This window comes from Mustela nigripes, chromosome 6 (genome assembly GCF_022355385.1).
Source record: "Mustela nigripes isolate SB6536 chromosome 6, MUSNIG.SB6536, whole genome shotgun sequence".
Lineage (NCBI taxonomy): Eukaryota > Metazoa > Chordata > Mammalia > Carnivora > Mustelidae > Mustela > Mustela nigripes.
In genome coordinates, this window is record NC_081562.1 from 92315212 (window position 1) to 92332148 (window position 16937).

At 46.5% G+C, this 16937-nt stretch overlaps 1 long non-coding RNA gene across 3 annotated transcripts in view; it reads right to left on the minus strand.

Annotated features, from left to right (window-relative positions):
- Positions 1–12469: 12469 nt before the first annotated feature.
- The window catches only part of LOC132020782 (uncharacterized), a 31594-nt gene continuing 27126 nt past the window's right edge, over positions 12470–16937 (minus strand). For all 3 annotated transcript variants that reach the window (XR_009405081.1, XR_009405080.1, XR_009405082.1), the window contains 2 exons: positions 14265–15234; positions 12470–13039 (listed from right to left, as the gene is read on the minus strand). This is a non-coding gene — a long non-coding RNA (uncharacterized LOC132020782). The remainder of the gene's footprint in view (positions 13040–14264; positions 15235–16937) is intronic.

The following is a 16937-nucleotide window of genomic DNA, read 5'->3' on the forward strand; positions in this document are numbered from 1 at the left end:
TGCTTAACCAACTGAGCCACCCAGGCGTCCCTCTTTCTTTCTTTCTTTTTAAAAAAGATTTTATTTATTTATTTGACAGAGAGATCATGAGTAGGCAGAGAGGCAGGCAGAGAGGGGGACGCAGGCTCCCTGCTGAGCAGAGAGCCCAACGGAGGGCTCAATCCCAGGACCCTGAGATCATGACCTGAGTCGAAGGCAGAGGCTTACCCACTGAGCCACTCGGGTGCCCCTTCTTATGATTTTCTTAATAACATTTTCTTTTCTCTAGCTTATTTTATTGTAAGAATACAGCATATAATACATATAACATACAAAATATGTGTCAATCAACTGCTTATGTTATCAGTAATGTATCTAGGTGACAGTAGACTATTTATAGTTATGTTTTTAGGGTATCAAAACTTACATGCAAATTTTCGACTATGCAGGGGGTCAGCACCCCTAAGCCCTTATGTTGTTCAAAGGTCAACTATGCTTTCTTTCTTTTTTTTTTTTTTTTTAAAGATTTTATTTACTTACTTGATAGAGAGAGAGACAGTGAGAGAAGGAACACAAGGAGTGGGAGAGGGAGAAGCAGGCTTTCCATGGAACAGGGAGCTTAATGCAGAGCTCGATCCCAGGACCCTGGGAGTATGACCTGAGCCGAAGGCAGACGCTCAGCAACTGAGCCACCCAGGTGCCCCTCAACTATACTTTCTGAAGTAAGAGACCCTGGGTCCACTTTGCGGTTCAGGCCTGAGGTAGACCGCTTTTCACATAGCCCTGCTTTGCTTGGAGCCTATCAACACATTGCTTCACTCCTAAATCCTGTACGAACTCTTCCTTTGTTTGGTGAAATGACCCATGGGTCTTCTGGTATGCAGTCTCCTTTGTGGCATTAGGTCAAAAGACCTGACTGTGTTGGACTACAAGTTGGTTTGGATCTCAGGCTGCTTGCACTAGGACACATTTTAATTAAAAAATTTTTTAAAGAGTTTATTTTTAAGTAATCTCTACACCCAAGGCTGGGCTCTAAGTCACCACCTTAAGATCAAGAGCCACACGCTCTACCCTGTGAGCCAGCCAGACACCCCTAGGACATCTTTTAGCTTCAAGGCTCTCTCTGTGGTTTTCTATCCTTCTCACCTCAGAGCATTTGTCTAAGGTGCCAGCAGGTTCTCAGGTCTATGCTAGGTTGGTGCAAGGAGGAAGGAGTCGTGGGAATGTGTAAAATTGCATGTAGAGCTCCTGACTGCAACTGGTCCTGCTGGTGTATTCTCTTCACCTCAGAGGGCATCACATGATCAGCCTTGGCATTTCTTCCAGGAAACAGCAACACCTGTCTCTCTCCTAAGCTGATCCTTGATTAGGTTCACAAGGCATCTACTAGTTCTGTAGGCTGCCTCAAAAATTCTCCTCATAACTCATGAGTAGGACACAATAGGCAGAAAACACGAAACATGCCTTCATGATCAAAATATAGGTGTGACTTGATGCACTAAGACTTCTCTAAAGATACTGTTTGAAAATTAAACTTCTTAAGAATTACCTTGGACTCTCAGGGTACCTGGGTGCTCAGTAGGTTGGGTTAAGTGTCTGTGTTCGGCTCAGGTCATAATCCCAGGGTTCTGGGGTCCAGCCCCACATCAGGCTCCCTGCTCAGTGGAGAGCCTGCTCTTACCTCTCCTACTACCCCTGCTTGTGTTCTCTCCCTCCCTCCCTCCCCCCCTCCCTCTCTCTCTCTCTCTCTCTGTCTGTCAAATAAATAAATAAAATATTTTAAAAATTTACCTTGGATTCAGTGGGAATGAGTTACACAAGATCAGCCTTCGGGAGAACATGAAATAAAACAATTTGCTGACCTAGCTTAAATTTGAGATGTCTCCCCGACATTCCACCTAGTGAAACGTGGAGGAGGCCATTGGAAAATCGAGTCTGGGCCAAGCAGACAGGTACGGGCTGACATAGAAGGACAGCTACACAGGAGCTGGAGAACTGAGCCTCTAGGATACCTGGCATCAAGGATCTGGGACAAGTGCTGGAAACTAGCAAAGAAACTGAGAGGAAGCATTGAGACAAGAGGAATGAAGTTGCAAGAGAGTGGTGGTGTCCAGGAAGCCAGGGGAAGGTGTATCCAGAAGGAGACAGAGATAGCACTCAAATGCTTCTGTGTAAAGTCACATGAGGATAGGAAGTGAACCCTAGCCAGGAGGTCACTGGACATGTCCATGGAAGCAGTTTGGGAAGAGTGGTGGGTGCGGGTGCCTGGTGGACATTCTCTCATCCAACATGGGAAGAGGGACTGGAGACAGTGAGTACGGACAGATCCCTAGAGGAATTTGGGGGCCACTAGAAAAAGATGTGGTGGTGGTGGTGAAGGGACAGCAGGAGGGGGAAATAAGTGGTGGACAGCGAGAGAGCCGTGGCTTAGGAGGGGAGGAGGAGGGGGAGTTGCTGGAGGGTGTGCTGAGAGGGCTCGAGGGGCTGTGGTCTATTGCAGGCTGCAGGGTCAGGTCTCAGGGGGAGGAGGGCAGGCTTGGCGGCTGCAGGCCCTGTTGGCTGTGAGGGTGTGGGAGGACTCTGTGGAAATGCTTCTCCAGTGCTTCAGTGTTTCTCAGTCAAGTTGCTCATCAGCTCAGAGCCAGGACAGGAGAGGACAAGTTGGAGGATGGAGGAGAGAGGAGGAGTTTGGAAAGGTTGTCTGGGAATGGGGAGAATGAATGGAGAATGGCCATGGCCAAGAGCATGAAGCCCACTGGAGATCCATGGTCACGGATTTCTCCTGATACCAGTCAGCCTCTGAGCTCCATTCTCTCCATCCACCCTCAAGGGCAGGCCCGGGGCGGAGAGAGTGGCTATGACCCTGGCTTGTGGTTTGCCCAATTGAGTACCACTAAGGGAGAGATGGGGGAAGGGGGGGGGGGGGGGGGGGGGGGGGGGGGCGGGGGGGGGGCAGTGGGAATGAGTCCCAGGCATGGCCAATGGGGGGCATCATAGTAATAGATTGGGGAGTGTAGGTGGGGATTGAAGAGGGACTAGCAAGGGCTGGAGCTTAGTGAAAAGGGGCTTTGGGTCAGTGGCACTGGAGTCCTGGTGGGCTCAAGGATACTGGGGATGCCGGGGAGGGATGGAATGAGCTGGAAGGAGCAGGGGTAGGGCTGCAGGGATGGAATGCTTGCACCTGATGGGCCTCAGGCTTCTGGGAAGCTAGTGCCCCAGCCCTGTTGCCTGGGCTTTGCTTTGGAAACTCTGCAGAGCTCCTTTACCGACAGGAACGAGGAATGGTTTATCTGGAAAACCGTTCAGCCTTGGGGGCAATATCCAAAAGAATGTCATCCTGCTTCTAATATTAATTTTCACCCTCTCCCACCTGGTAGGTGATAGTACCATCAACGTGCAGCCCTGGCGGTCTTAATGGGGACTCTCCCCTCCCTTTCTACTTGAAAACTCCACTGCAGGAGTGCCTGGCTGGCTCTGTGGGTTAAGGATCAGACTCTTGGTTTCTGCTCAGTGGGTTAAGGATCGGACTCTTGGTTTCTGCTCAAGTTATGAGCTCATGGGTCGTGAGATCGAGCCCCACATGGAGCTCAGTCTGCTTGAGATTTTCTCTCTCCCTCTCTTTCTGCTCCTCTGCCCATTCACATACCCTCTCTCTATACATATCTAAAATAAATAAATAAAAAACACTTAAAACTACTGGAATGTGAGGGACCTACAGAGAGTGACATCCTAGGAAACCTCAACTCCCTTCTGAAGTATTTTTTTTCCAATGTATTAAGTTTTTTTTTTTTTCAATGTATTTTTGGAGGGACAGCCTGGATAGCCTTTCCACTCAAATATTACTTGTTAAGTAATAAATTGCTGCATCTCCCCGTGACTTTTTTTTTTAAAAGATTTTATTTATTTATTTGACAGAGAGAGATCACCGTTAGGCAGAAAGGCAGGCCGAGAGGGAGAGAGGAGGAAGCAGGCTCCCTGCTGAGCAGAGAGCCTGATGCGGGGCTTGATCCCAGGACCCTGAGATCATGACCTGAGCTGAAGGCAGAGGCTCTAACCCACTGAGCTACCCAGGCGTCCCTCCCCGTGACTTTTGACACATCTTGGTGCCTTCACAAACCCCCAACTGAGGATTGCTGGTGTAGGGCAATGTGCAGAGTGAACTGGCCCTGAAGACAGGGTCCTGTCCCTAGACAGTGATGCAGGGAAAAAGTCTCCAGGAAAACAGATCATCATTTACACACTGGAACAAAGGGGAAGGGTTTTAATTTCCACACACATTGCTCACCTCACAGTGCTGGGTCCTCTGGTCCCCAGCGTCGTGACCCAAAACTACTGAATTGTCATCGCTGCTCTGTGAGAGGGGAAGTCAGGACACTACTCCTCAGCACTGGTGTTACCTTTCCTTTTGTAACAATGGTGCCCTTTATCCTCACTCCTTAGAGCTATGTGTATGTGTGAGAGTGTGTGTTTGTGCCCTTGCCTGGCTGGCTGCCACACAGAGGTGCTCCCCAATAAGAGAACCTTATCTCCAGAGGAAGAGGGTGAGGGACGGTGCCGGGGTTGTGTTGGTGGACAGGACCCAGGGAATGCAGGCTGCATCTCCGTGCGATGTCACTGGCCCCTCAGGAGAGCGTGTGTGGAAATAATCGTGTGTAAGTGTCTCGGAGACATCGATCCTTCTCTCAAGAGATTTAAAACTGCTTGTGCTAGAAGCTGTAATGGGACAGGGAATGATGCCCTGGTGATTATTCCAACCAAGTTAAGTACCCCAAGAGTGAGAGAAGTCTGTGTCACTAGCTTTCTGGCAAATATTCCACCTCCTTCTGACAACCACCCTAGGGTAAACAAACCAGATGTTATCTCTGAGGAGGAATCTGAGCCATTAAGGAAGTTAACTCAATTATCTAAAATCAGGACCCTGAACTCCCGCCTTTCTGTAAAACCAACCAATAGGGGGCGCCTGTGTGGCTCAGTCAGTTGAGGGTCTGCTTCAAGTCTTGATCCCCTGACCTTTGCTCTCTGCTCAATGGGGAGTCTGCTTCCCTGCCCCCCACCCCATGCTCTCTTTCCCATGGCTCTGGCTCTCTCTCTCTCTCTTAAATAAATGAATAAATAAATAAAATCTTAAACACACACACATAACCAACAGTTGTCTTGCTTCATTCCACACTTCCTCCTAGTGGGCAAAACCCATTCACTGCCCCGTTCCTTCTCCCTGTTCAGTGGATGGCCAAAGCCAGCAATCCGAGAAGAGCCACTGGGCTCCGGGTGCCTTCCTATGACCTTTTCCTTGAGGACTTTGCATTACCAAAGGAGATATGCTCTATCAACTGATAAGCCCAGATACCATGGACCTGGGACCATAGGAAAAGGTGAGAGTAAGTTTGCCCTCGGAGAGCTCACATTGAATAGACAGAAATTAACTGCTAAAAGCAAGCAAAGAATAAGAGGCTGGGACCCAATTCTAGCTTTCCTTTCTCTAGATGATTCCAATATTTATTTCTCACAGATAATAGGACTTCATAAATGGAATTAATGGAGCTTTCTAGTCCTTCTGTTTCTTTTCTCTTTTTTAATGATTTAAATTACCATTTAGTATAATTTTTTGTCGGTATACAGCTCCATGGATTTTAACACATGAGCAGATTCTCGTATCCTACAGATCAGGATACAAAACAAATCACTACAGTCAGGAAATAGAGCAGTTCCATTACACTCAAAACTCCCTTTAGAGTCACACCTTCACCCACCCACACCAGGGGCAAGCACTGATTTGTTTTCCATCACTGTGGTTTTGTGTCCATCCCGCAGGCTAGACTCATGCAACCCCATCCCAAGGTCTCCAAAGTAGCATCCCGTCACAGTCTCCTTTGAAAAGCACAAAATCAGGTGCCTGGGTGGCTCATTTGGTTAAGCGACTGCCTTCAGGTTCTTGTCATGATCCCAGGATTGAGTGATTTCATGATCCCAGGGTCGAGTCCTGCATTGGGCTCCAGCTCCACGGGGAGTCTGCTTCTCCCTCTGACTTTCTCTCCTTTCATGCTCTCTCTCACTCTCTCAAATAAATAAAGAAAATCTTAAAAAAAAAAAAAAAAGGCACAAGATCGCATCTAAATTTTGGCAGCTCCAAAATCCCAAATCTCGTGACATTTTTATCTCATGGAATCAGGTATGGGTGAGATGACTGGTCACAATTCTTCTCTGTCTGTGGACTTGGGTAGTTAAAGAAGTTATCTGTTCCCAATGCCTAGTGAATGATGGTACAGGCATAAGGTAAAGTTACAGAAATTTTGACTCCCAAGAGAGAGAAAGTGGAAGGTTAAAAGGGGGCCACCAGGGAGGGCCAGGGTGGCTCAGTGGGTTAAGCCTCTGCCTTCAGCTCAGGTCATGATCCCAGGGTCCTAGAATCGAGCCCCTTATTGGGCTCCTGCATCGGGCTCTCTCCTTGGTGGGAAGCCTGCTTCCTCCTCTCTCTCTCTCTGCCTGCTTCTCTGCCTACTTGTGATCTCTATCTGTCAAATAAATAAATAAATAAATAATCTTTTAAAAAAGGCCGGGGGGGTCACCAGGACAAAGTCGTTTTGAAATGCAGACAGGCAAACTCCCTTAGGTTTCAAGGCCCGTGAATAATCCTCTGAGCTCTTCACACTCTGTGGTCTTGGTACCACGCTCTGGACCCTGCAGCCCACCCTGTGAGTCATCTCTTGTTTTTTCATAAAAGTTAGCATGCATTTGCACCTGAGTGGTTTCTTTTTTTAAGGATTTTACTTATTTATTTGAGAGAGAGCAAGAGAGCACACAAGCAGGGTAAAGGGCAGAGAGCGAAGCAGACTCCTGGCTGGGCAGGGAGCTGGATGCAGGACTCTATCCCATGATCCCTGGGATCGTGATCTGAGCCAAAGGCAGATGCTCCATTGACTGGGCCACTGACGTGCCCCCGTAGTCTTACAGTTTTGATTTAATAAGGCAATCCTCTCCCTTTCCTTCTTGCCAAATCTGTGCTTTAATTTCATGTATTTTTATTTTTTAAAAAACTTTTTTCTTTTCTTTTTTTTTTTTATGAGGTGGGAGGGGAGAAGCAGAGGGAGAGGGACAAGCAGACTCCAGGCTGAGCATGGAGCTGGACACAGAGCTCGATCCCATGACCATGACCTGAGCTGGAATCAAGAGTTGGATATTTAACAGACTGAGCTATCAGGGCCCTCAAATTTGTTCCTTTAAATCAGTAGTTCTTCACTGGGTTTTATATACAACTGATATCTACCTCTGAAACTAATAACACACAATATGTTAATTAATTAAAGTTAAATAAAATAAATAAATAGTCTCACCCATCAATCACTCAAGATATCAATCAACCAGTAGTTCTTAAGGAGGTAATTTTGTCCACCAAAGGATTTTTGGCACCGTCCGGGGCATTTTGGGTTGTCACAAAGGAGAGGGGATGGCTCCTGATATTTGGTCGGTAGAGGCCACTGGTGCTGTAAAAATCCTATAACGTACAGGACAGCCTCCTACAACAAAGAATTATCTGGCCCCAAATGTCAATTGTGGCAAGGCTGAGAAAGCCTTATAGATTAACTTTCTTACCAATTTATCAAGATCCGAAATAAATTTGAATTGTGAGTGGGATTGCATTATCTTTGTGTGTTCACTTTGGCAGGATGATAACTGCGTGTCTTCCCATCCAGGTATGTTCAGTTCTGCAGTAACTCAATACATGCTCCTTAAAAATTGCTGTACTATGCAGAAGTCCATGGTGTAATCCACAGGGCTATTCGGAAATGGGTTTAGGGACAACACTGAAAATCTTTTTTAGAACACACTTCTTAAAAAGAGGAATCTAATGAAAACACTAACACAGTTTAACACATGTGGAATCAATAGGGCACCTCACCTTGAGAAAGATCTGAAGTTTGCTGTAGAAGAATCGGGGCTTGTGAGGTATGGTAAGTGATAGAAGGAGGATTATCTGAAATATGATGGAAAGTTCTAACACCAGATATGGAGCAGTGTGGCTCATGTCCCTTGGTTGGGCACGGAGGTTAAACGATATGGTTAAGCCATCTTTCCTAGACTTAAATCCTGAGACATGATTTTCTGACCTTGGCATGTAGGTTCTTTGAGGCGTGCATTTCTAATAAATAGCTGTTTCATAGGAATTGAACTTCTGATCCAATGTATAAACTTGGTCTTCCGTTAGCTTCTGCATCACTGCCGAAAATCCTTTTGTGGCTTTCTCCTCTGCATTTTTTTTTTTTTTAATGGCTGCATTAAGCTTCAGTGAAGCTTGATTTTATTTTATTTATTTTATTTTTAAAGTCAGAAAAGAGATCACAAGTAGGCAGAGCCCCAGGCGGGGGTGGAGGGGAGGCCAATTCGGGGCTCAATCCCAGGACCCTGAGATCATGACCTGAACTGAAGGCAGAGGCCCAAGCCACTGAGCCACCCAGGCGCCCCTCTCCTCTGCATTTTTGGTTTTGTCTGGCAGTTGGATAGAAGTCGACTGGTGTCTGTACCCACTAAACCAGCCACACAGAGGAGCCGTTTCGGCAGTTCTTTTTTTTTTTTTTTTTTTTAAAGATTTTATTTATTTATTTGACAGAGAGAGATCACAAGTAGGCAGAGAGGCAGGCAGAGAGAGAGGAGGAAGCAGGCACCCTGCTGAGCAGAGAGCTCGATGTGGGACTCGATCCCAGGACTCTGAGATCATGACCCGAGCCGAAGGCAGCGGCTTAACCCACTGAGCCACCCAGGCGCCCCCGTTTCGGCAGTTCTTAATAGATAATGCTTTCTCTTTGATTTTTGGAAAGGTGTTCACGACTGCTGTTTTTGTGCCTGTGGGCATTGGTATTCCTACATGGCTGTGCTCAGCTGTACGCAGCTTCAGTGCTCACTTGCTGTTTCTGGCACAGGACGTTGTGTATTAGCAAATGAGAAATTTGGATTTGTTCTAATTATCCCACAACATATTAATCTCATTGGAATAAATTAACATTTTCAGAACATGTGTTAATAGCAGAACTAGTTGTATTTTTTTTTAAGTGAAAAGTTGAAATTGTTTTATTTTAAAATGAAGTGTATCTTGAAATGCCTGGGTTGTTCAGCTGGTTAAACATCTTCCTTTGGCTCAGGTCATGTTCCCAGGGTCCTGGGATCGAGTCCCACATCAGGCTCTTTGGGGAGTCTGCTTCTCCCTCTGTCTGCTACTCCCCCTGCTTGTTCTCTCTCTCTCTCTCTCACTCTCTGTCTGACAAATAAATAAAATAAAATCTTAAAATTAAAATGAAAGTATACCTTATATTATAAAGTATGTATGAGATTTTCTATGTGCATTACCAAAAATACAAAATATGACGAAAATAATCTGCAATCCTATTAGCAAAAGGTAATTATGTTTTTTTATTTTTAAAAAATGTTGGGATGTATTTTATTTATTTACTGTTTTATTATTTTTTAAATTTTAAGTAATCTACACTCACCAAGGGGCTTGACTCACAACCCTGAGATTGAGCATTGCATGCTCTACTGACTGAGCCAGCCAGGTGCCCTGAGATAATTATAATTTAAATTTTGGTATATTCTTTCCAGATTTCCTTATAATGCTTATGTTTATGAGTTGAACTCATACTGAATACACAGTTCTATAACCTGCTGTTTTTCTGTTAACAAAAGCAATTTCCTATTTTAATAGCTATTTTTCATGCCATGAATTTAATAGCTGTGTAATAATCTATTAATAATCTTTTGTTTTTTGTTTTTATTTAGAGAGAGAGAGCACATGCTTATACACTTGGTGGGAAGCTGGGCAGAGGGAGAGGAAGAGAGAGAATCTTAAGCAGGCTCCATGCCCCACAAGATCCCAGTGCAGGTACAGATTTTACAACCCTGAGATCACGACCTGAGCCGAAATCAAGAGTCCAGTGTGCAATGGACTGAGCCACTCAGGTGCCCCTACATAAATATATTTTTTAAAGTACTGTAGACCATTTAGGAAATACATAATGGTTTAATGAACACTTTCTGCAATTGTATATTTTGTCTATTTGTATACTTTCAAAGTTTGAATAACAGAAGGTAAAAATGCTAATACAAATGGTAAAACGTGAAAGATCTTGATGGATGTTCTCAAAATATTTTCTTAAAAGGATTGTACTAATTTACACTGCCCATTGAGTTTAATTATACCAGTCTATCTCTGATTCACTGGCAATTAATTAAAGACCTTAACCTGAATGGGCCCTTAGTTTTCTCCTGGCCCTTCCCTGACCAGTTGAATGGCCCTTTCCCATACCAAAAGGCTGTATTATTCTGAAAATCCTCCAGCAAAAATCTTTCACATCCTGGAGTCACTTGCCAAGGAAAACCTCAATTCCAATTTAACCCAGTAGCCCTCATCTCTCCTATAATCCTGACTGCTGAGCTCTGACAGAGAACTATTGTATGTGGGGGTCAATGTCACTAGAAGTTCATGGTTGGGACCTCAGCTGTACAATACTACTCCATGTCCCTAGTTAGGCTCCTATCACATTCCCAAACACATGTCTCACATGTTCACTCTCCTGCCTTCTTCTCAACTCCCACCATTTCTCTTCTTTTTCAGGAGACAATTTTGTCTTCTAATTCACTGAGGAATCAGAGCCATTTGTCCGGATCTCTCAGTTTCCCTCTCTGTATCCCACCGACTTGTTAGCAGCTCCTCACACTTACTGGCTTTCCACGGAAAAAGGGAACAGGCTCTCTCATCTATCCCTGGACACAGAGCCCAACTTTTAGGCTCCTCAATGACCCTGACTGATCAGTTTTCTCCTCTCTCATTGATACTTCTTCCATCTTCCAATCTGCTATTTCAAATCACCTCCTACATCCCCTCTCATTCCTTATTCCCACTCTCCACCCCAAGGTCTTTCTTATACAGATGGTTTTGTACTTTTTCCACTAATTTCTTCCCTTCCTCCTACCAGGCAGGCCTCTGTCCTTCTTTGCCCAGTTTTCAGGATTACACTGTTGTGATAATAGGTTGACTTGCTATTTCTGTAAAACAATTTGGCAGTAAGTAACAAGGCTAAAGCAAGGCCCCTTGGCCACTCTTTTGTCAGACAAACACCATTACTGTCAAAACTTTGCTCTTTATTTATATACACATTCACAAATACATACATTCTGAATATGTTGATTTTTTTTAACATCAATTGTATCATGTGGTTCATATTCTGCAGCATGACACTTTTATTCAACAATATAGCTTTATCATATATTATATGATAATATACCTATATTAATACATGTAGATCCACTGTGTCTTTTTTATCTATCTATCTATCTATCTATCTGTCTATCTATCTATTTATTTATTTATTTAAAGATTTTTTTATTTATTTGACAGAGAGAGATCACAAGTAGGCAGAGAGGCAGGAGATAGGAAGGGAAGCAGGCTCCCTGCCTAGCAGAGAGCCCGATGCGGGACTCGATCCCAGGACTCTGAGATCATGACCTGAGCCGAAGGCAGCGGCTTAACCCACTGAGCCACCCAGGCGCCCCCCACTGTGTCTTTTTTAACTTCTGCATAGTTTGTCATTAAATTAACTTGCAAAATTTTTAGGTCAATGGAACTTGTTTCCTATTTTCCATTATTATAAACAATACTAGAGTGAACATCCTTCTATAAGCCTCATTGTGTATATGCGCAAATGATTCTCTAGTACATACCTAGAAATGAAAAATAATTTAATTTTTAAAAAGGGCTGTCTGATTGGCTCAGTTGGTAGAACATGAAACTCTTGATCTCCAGGTTATGAGTTCAAGCCCCATGTTGGGCATAGCGATTACTTAAAAAAGTACACACCTAGAAATGGAATTTCTGGTCACACTCCCCCCTACCCCACCCCGTGTTTTTATTATTGATTAATTTTTAAATTTTAATTTTAAAAACTTCACAGAAAATACATGCACATGGTTTAAAAAAAAAAAAAGAAGAATTCAATAAAAGAAATGTACAATGATAAGTAAGTTTTCCCCTCAGAACCCTCTGCTAGTTCTCTTCCCTAGAAACAGTGTTACTAATTTCTTTGATAATATAAATATTGTTTTGTGGTACATTCTGTTATGTACCTTGTTTTTTTTTTTTTTTTTAATATCTCAAACATACAGAAAACCTCCAAACACTGTATAAAAAACTATTTTTTTCCTGAGTTATTTGTGAGTAAATTGCTAACATGATGCCTCATCATCCTGGAATACTTTAGTTGTATTTTGTACCAAGAACATCATTCTACATAAGCCATCAGGATCAGGAAATTAGCATCGTTGCATTACCACCATGTAATCTTAGACTCCCATCTGAAACAGTTCCTCGGTCTTTCCTTGATTTCCATGACCTGAACACTTTTGAAGATTCCAAACCATTTCTGCTGTAGAACGCACCTCAGTTTGGATATGTTATGTGTAAGGTTTTACAGGCGAGATAAACACGACACCAGGCAAGGTAGGCACAAGGCAAGATTTATTAAAGGCGCTCTCCAGCCGAGTTTCAGGGCTCAGGAGAAGGGGAGCCAGGAAAGTAAGCGCTGGGAGGAGGTGGGCACCCTTGGGCGAGGTTCTATGATTCCGGAGAGGAGAGTCGGGGAAGTCGCACCAGGAGGAGGTCTAGTGGGTCTTTTATCTGGGTTAAGACAGGGAATAGGTTCACAGCCATATAAGGTATGGTATTTGGGGATTGGAGGGTTGGGGGAGTCCTGATGTTCTGGTTTCTTGCATAGGTATCGGGTTACTTGTGGAGATGTGACCTGAGCATACATCCTTATGGCGGGAGAGTCAAAGGTTAGGAAGGGGGGGGCCTGGAAGATTGCAGCCCGGCGGTCATTTCTATTGTTTCTCCTGCGTTCCCGGAGCCGCTGACCCAACATTCCGACCTTTCTGGTGTAATATGGGCAGCCATTCAGATGTGGTTACTTCCTGCTGGTGAAGGGGCATCGTTATAGGGTCCTTCGGATGTGGATAGGCAGGTATAGGGATGCAGGAGTTGGTTGACAGTGGCCCTGGAAACCTCATGGATGCGATCCTGAATGAAGTGAAGAACGCAAGGGGCGATTAGTAATGACAGGCAAAGGAGAATGAGAGGACTTGTTAAGGGGGAGGAGCCGGGTTGTTAAGGGGGAGAGCCACCATTGAGAGGGGATTGTTTCAGGGCGGTGCTGGCCATGGAGGGAGTCATGGATTTTTGCCAGGGCATCGATATTGGTTTCGACTATACTGGATTTGTTGATATAATAGCAGCATTCTTCATTGAGGAATACATAGGTTTCTCCCTTGCCTGCAGTGAGCAAGTCCAGGGCTCGTTGGTTCTGTAGGGCTACCTGGACCACTGAGGTAATCTGTCATTGTAGGGATGTCAAGGACTTAGCTGAGGCCTCCACGGCTATTCGGAGCTGTTTGGATAAATCTCAGGTAGCGTCTATGGAGGGAGCTAGGGCCCCGGTGCCCAGCCAGGTGGCCACTAGGGAAGATGCCAATGAAACCCCGATAACCAGAGGAAGAAACACAGCCCTTTTCTGTCACAGGGGTGGAGAGGATGGCCATTTCCGCTAGGGCTGGCACCATCCGGGCTGGTAATCTGTGGTGACCAGCTGACTAGACCGTGTGGTGTCCCCATGGGTCCAAATTTCCACTAGGAAGAAGTGCCACCTGAACCCGGGTGTGATGGACGAGTGGCTAGGGAGGGTTAGGAGGAAGGGGAGAGTGAGGAGAAGAAGTGAGAAAAATCCACAACCGTGTAGTCCCCAGGGTTTGGGAAGTCCAGCCATCCTGTGGTGGGGCTGGTTTTAGATTGGAGATGTGTACCCACAGGTGGTGTCCTAGGAGTTTTGCCGCTGTGGGAGTTGTGAGAATAACAGTTTGGGGGCTGGTCCACCTGGGCTGTAAGGACTTTGGGTGAAGTTCTCGTAGGAGAACTTGGTCCCTGGGATTTATGGCCTGGGGGAGGTCTCCATCTGGGCTGTCAGGAGTGGGGATGGTTGCATATGCACAAGCCCTTAGGAGGGCTCGTAAGAGGTTCAGATAGGGCAGATAAGATAGGAGGGGTGGAGGAGAGGTAGGCAGGTTGTGATTGAGTAGGAAGGGCCTGCGGTACAGGAGGAGTTCAAAGGGGCTGAGTCCTGACGGGCCGAGAGGAGAGGCGCTAAGGTGGGTGAGTGTTAGTCGGAGAAGGGTTGGCCAAGAGAGGCGGGTTTCAAGAGCGAGTTTGGTGAGTTGTTCCTTGAGGAGGCCATTGGCCCTCTTGACCTTACCCGAGGATGGGGGTGATAGGGGATATGGAGTTTCCAGGTGATGTTGAGGCTCTCGGAGGTCTGTTGTGTGATGCTGGAGATGAAGGCTGGTCTGTTGTCCGATTGTAGAGTTTGAGGGCGTCCAAATCTCGGGATGATGTGCCCAGTGGGAACCATGGCGACCATGTCTGCTGCTTCCCTAGCGGTGGGAAATGCTTTGATCCACCTTTGATCCATGAAGGTGTCCACGAGAGTTAGCAGGTATCTGAAGGTTTTGTGTGGAGGCATGTGAGTGAAGTCAAGTTGCCAGTCCTTGCCTGGCTGATGCTCGAGGAGCTGGTGGGTGGGTCCCCATCTGCAGAGGTTGCCCTGGGCCTTGACCGCAGAACAGATTTTGCAGGCTTGGTGTACCTCCTTAATGGTTTTTTTTTGGAGACGGGGGTGGTGAAAGAGAGGTTGGAGAAATTGGTATAGGGCCTTTAGACCAATGTGGAGGGACTGGTGAATGTCAGTAATGAGGGTTTGGGTTAGGCTGTTCGGGAGGGCATTAGAGTTGCCTTGTTGTTCCCCAAAGAGATGAGGTCCTTGGAGGCCCAATGGCCATGGCAGTGGACAATAGCCACCTCGTTAAGGTAATTGAGAGCCTTGAGGAGTTTGGCAGTGAGAGGCCCATTGACTATAGGGGTTCCCTTGGTCATGAGAAATCCCCTTTCTCACCAGGGGACAGAGTGAGTGTGGGTAATAAGAAAAGCATATTTGGAGTCAGTATAAATAGTGACCCGTTGGCCCTCAGATAAGTGAAGGTCCCTGGTGAAAGCCACGAGTTTTGCCTTTTGAGAAGTAGTCCCAGTGGGAAGGAGGACCGCTTTTATGACAGCATCCAGGGTGATCACTGCCTAGGCCGCGTGTCGCCGTTCATCTGGCGCTATGAGGGAGCTCCCATCCATGAACAGAGTGTGTTCGGGGTCAGGCAGCAGCCGGTCTGAAAGTCCTGGATGGGAGGGAGAGAGTTCTTTCAGGAGTTGAAAGTTAGGAGTGGGAAGGAGTGGGGGTAGACGAAGGAGTCAGCAAGAGAGTGGCGGGATTTAGGCGAGGGAAGACAGAGAGTGTGAACTGAGGGTTTTCTGTGAACAGGAGGTGGTAGAGTTGGAGACGGAAGGAGTGAGTTGTGCCAAGGATTTGTGGCTGACTAAGTCCTTCAGTTGGTTGGGGGAGAAGACCATGAGGGGCTGTCCTAAGGTAAGTTTGAGGGCCTGCTTTGTAAGAGAAGTGGCTGCTGCTAGGGCCCCGAGGCAGGGCTGCCATCCCTGGGTGGTGACATCTAGTTGCTTAGAGAGTTAATGGGGATAAGGAGACCCTGCTGCCGGAGGCGGTCGATGATGGGCTTAAGTCCTCGCCAGTGAGTTGCTACTATAGGTCTGGAAATGTCCCATACCTGTGGGTCCACGGAGGGGTGAGAGTTCGGGATAGAGGACGAGTCACAGGGGAGTAGAGGGAGGACGAGGTGAGCAGAAGTTGAAGGAGAGGGAGAGAGACAAATGGTGGCCTGAAGTTTGTGGAGGATGTCCCGGCCTTGTAGGGGAACAGGGCAGGAAGGGATGATGAGGAAGGAATGTGAGAAGGGGGACCCATCCAGGCTGCATGCACATAAGGGGTGGGGTGGCCTTTGGAGTGGAGGAAGTACCATCAATTCCCATAACTGCAACTGGTGAGGGACGAGTAGGATCCGAGTAGGAAGGCAGGATGGAATAGGTAGGCCCCGTGTCCAACAGAAAGGAAATGGATTTACCAGCTCCCTGGAGTATGACCCTGGGCTCGGCATGGGTGAGAGGGGTGTCTGAGTCTGGGCTCCGTCAGTCATCCTCCAATCCGAGAAGTTGGAAGGCAGGACTTACATCTCAGGGTCTCCCCCACGTGGAGGCGCCAGGAATGCCCTGAGGCTGGGGCAGTCCGATTTCCAGTGGCCCATCATGCGGCATTGAGGGCACGGCCTAGTAGGCGCTTTTGGATTGGGGCATTGACGGACCGAGTGTCCCTTGGCTCCGCACTTGAAACAGGCCCCTGGAGGGATGCAGTTAGGTGCTCCCTTTTGTTGACCCCCAGAACCTGCTGGCCTCAGGGCTGCTACCAGGGCTTGGGTCTGCACTTGGTCCTTCTGTTGGAGTCTGGCTTGGTGCTTAAGTTCTGCTGCCTCCTCTAGGGAGTTAGACTTTCAATGCCATTTTCACCAGATCAGAAATGGGAGTTTGAGGGTCCTCCTCTGCTTTTTAAAATTTTTTCCGAATTGGCGGCCGATTGAGAAATGAAGTGCGTAACTAAAACAGTCACCCCTGCCGGAGAGGCCATGTCTAGGTGAGTGTATTGAGTCAGTGCCTCAGTAAGTCGGTTAAGCAACATGGCCCAGTTTTCATTGGGTTCCTGACTGATTTCCCTTCACAAACCTTCTACAACTTCAAAGCATATGGACAGGAGGACCTGTGGGTAGAGTGGGGTGGGTGAGGACTAAGGGGATGATGTTAAGAAGGGCTGTCACAGTGAAGAAGACTGTCAGGATATTGGAGGCCTGGTTATTATGAAGCCAAGGCTATCTTTCCCTCTTATGAGGTACTAACATGAAGACAATTGGGAGTTTCCTGGTGGAATGTCACATTCCTCCTATCAAACATCCTTGTCAGTGAGTTTTAGGTTTAGAAG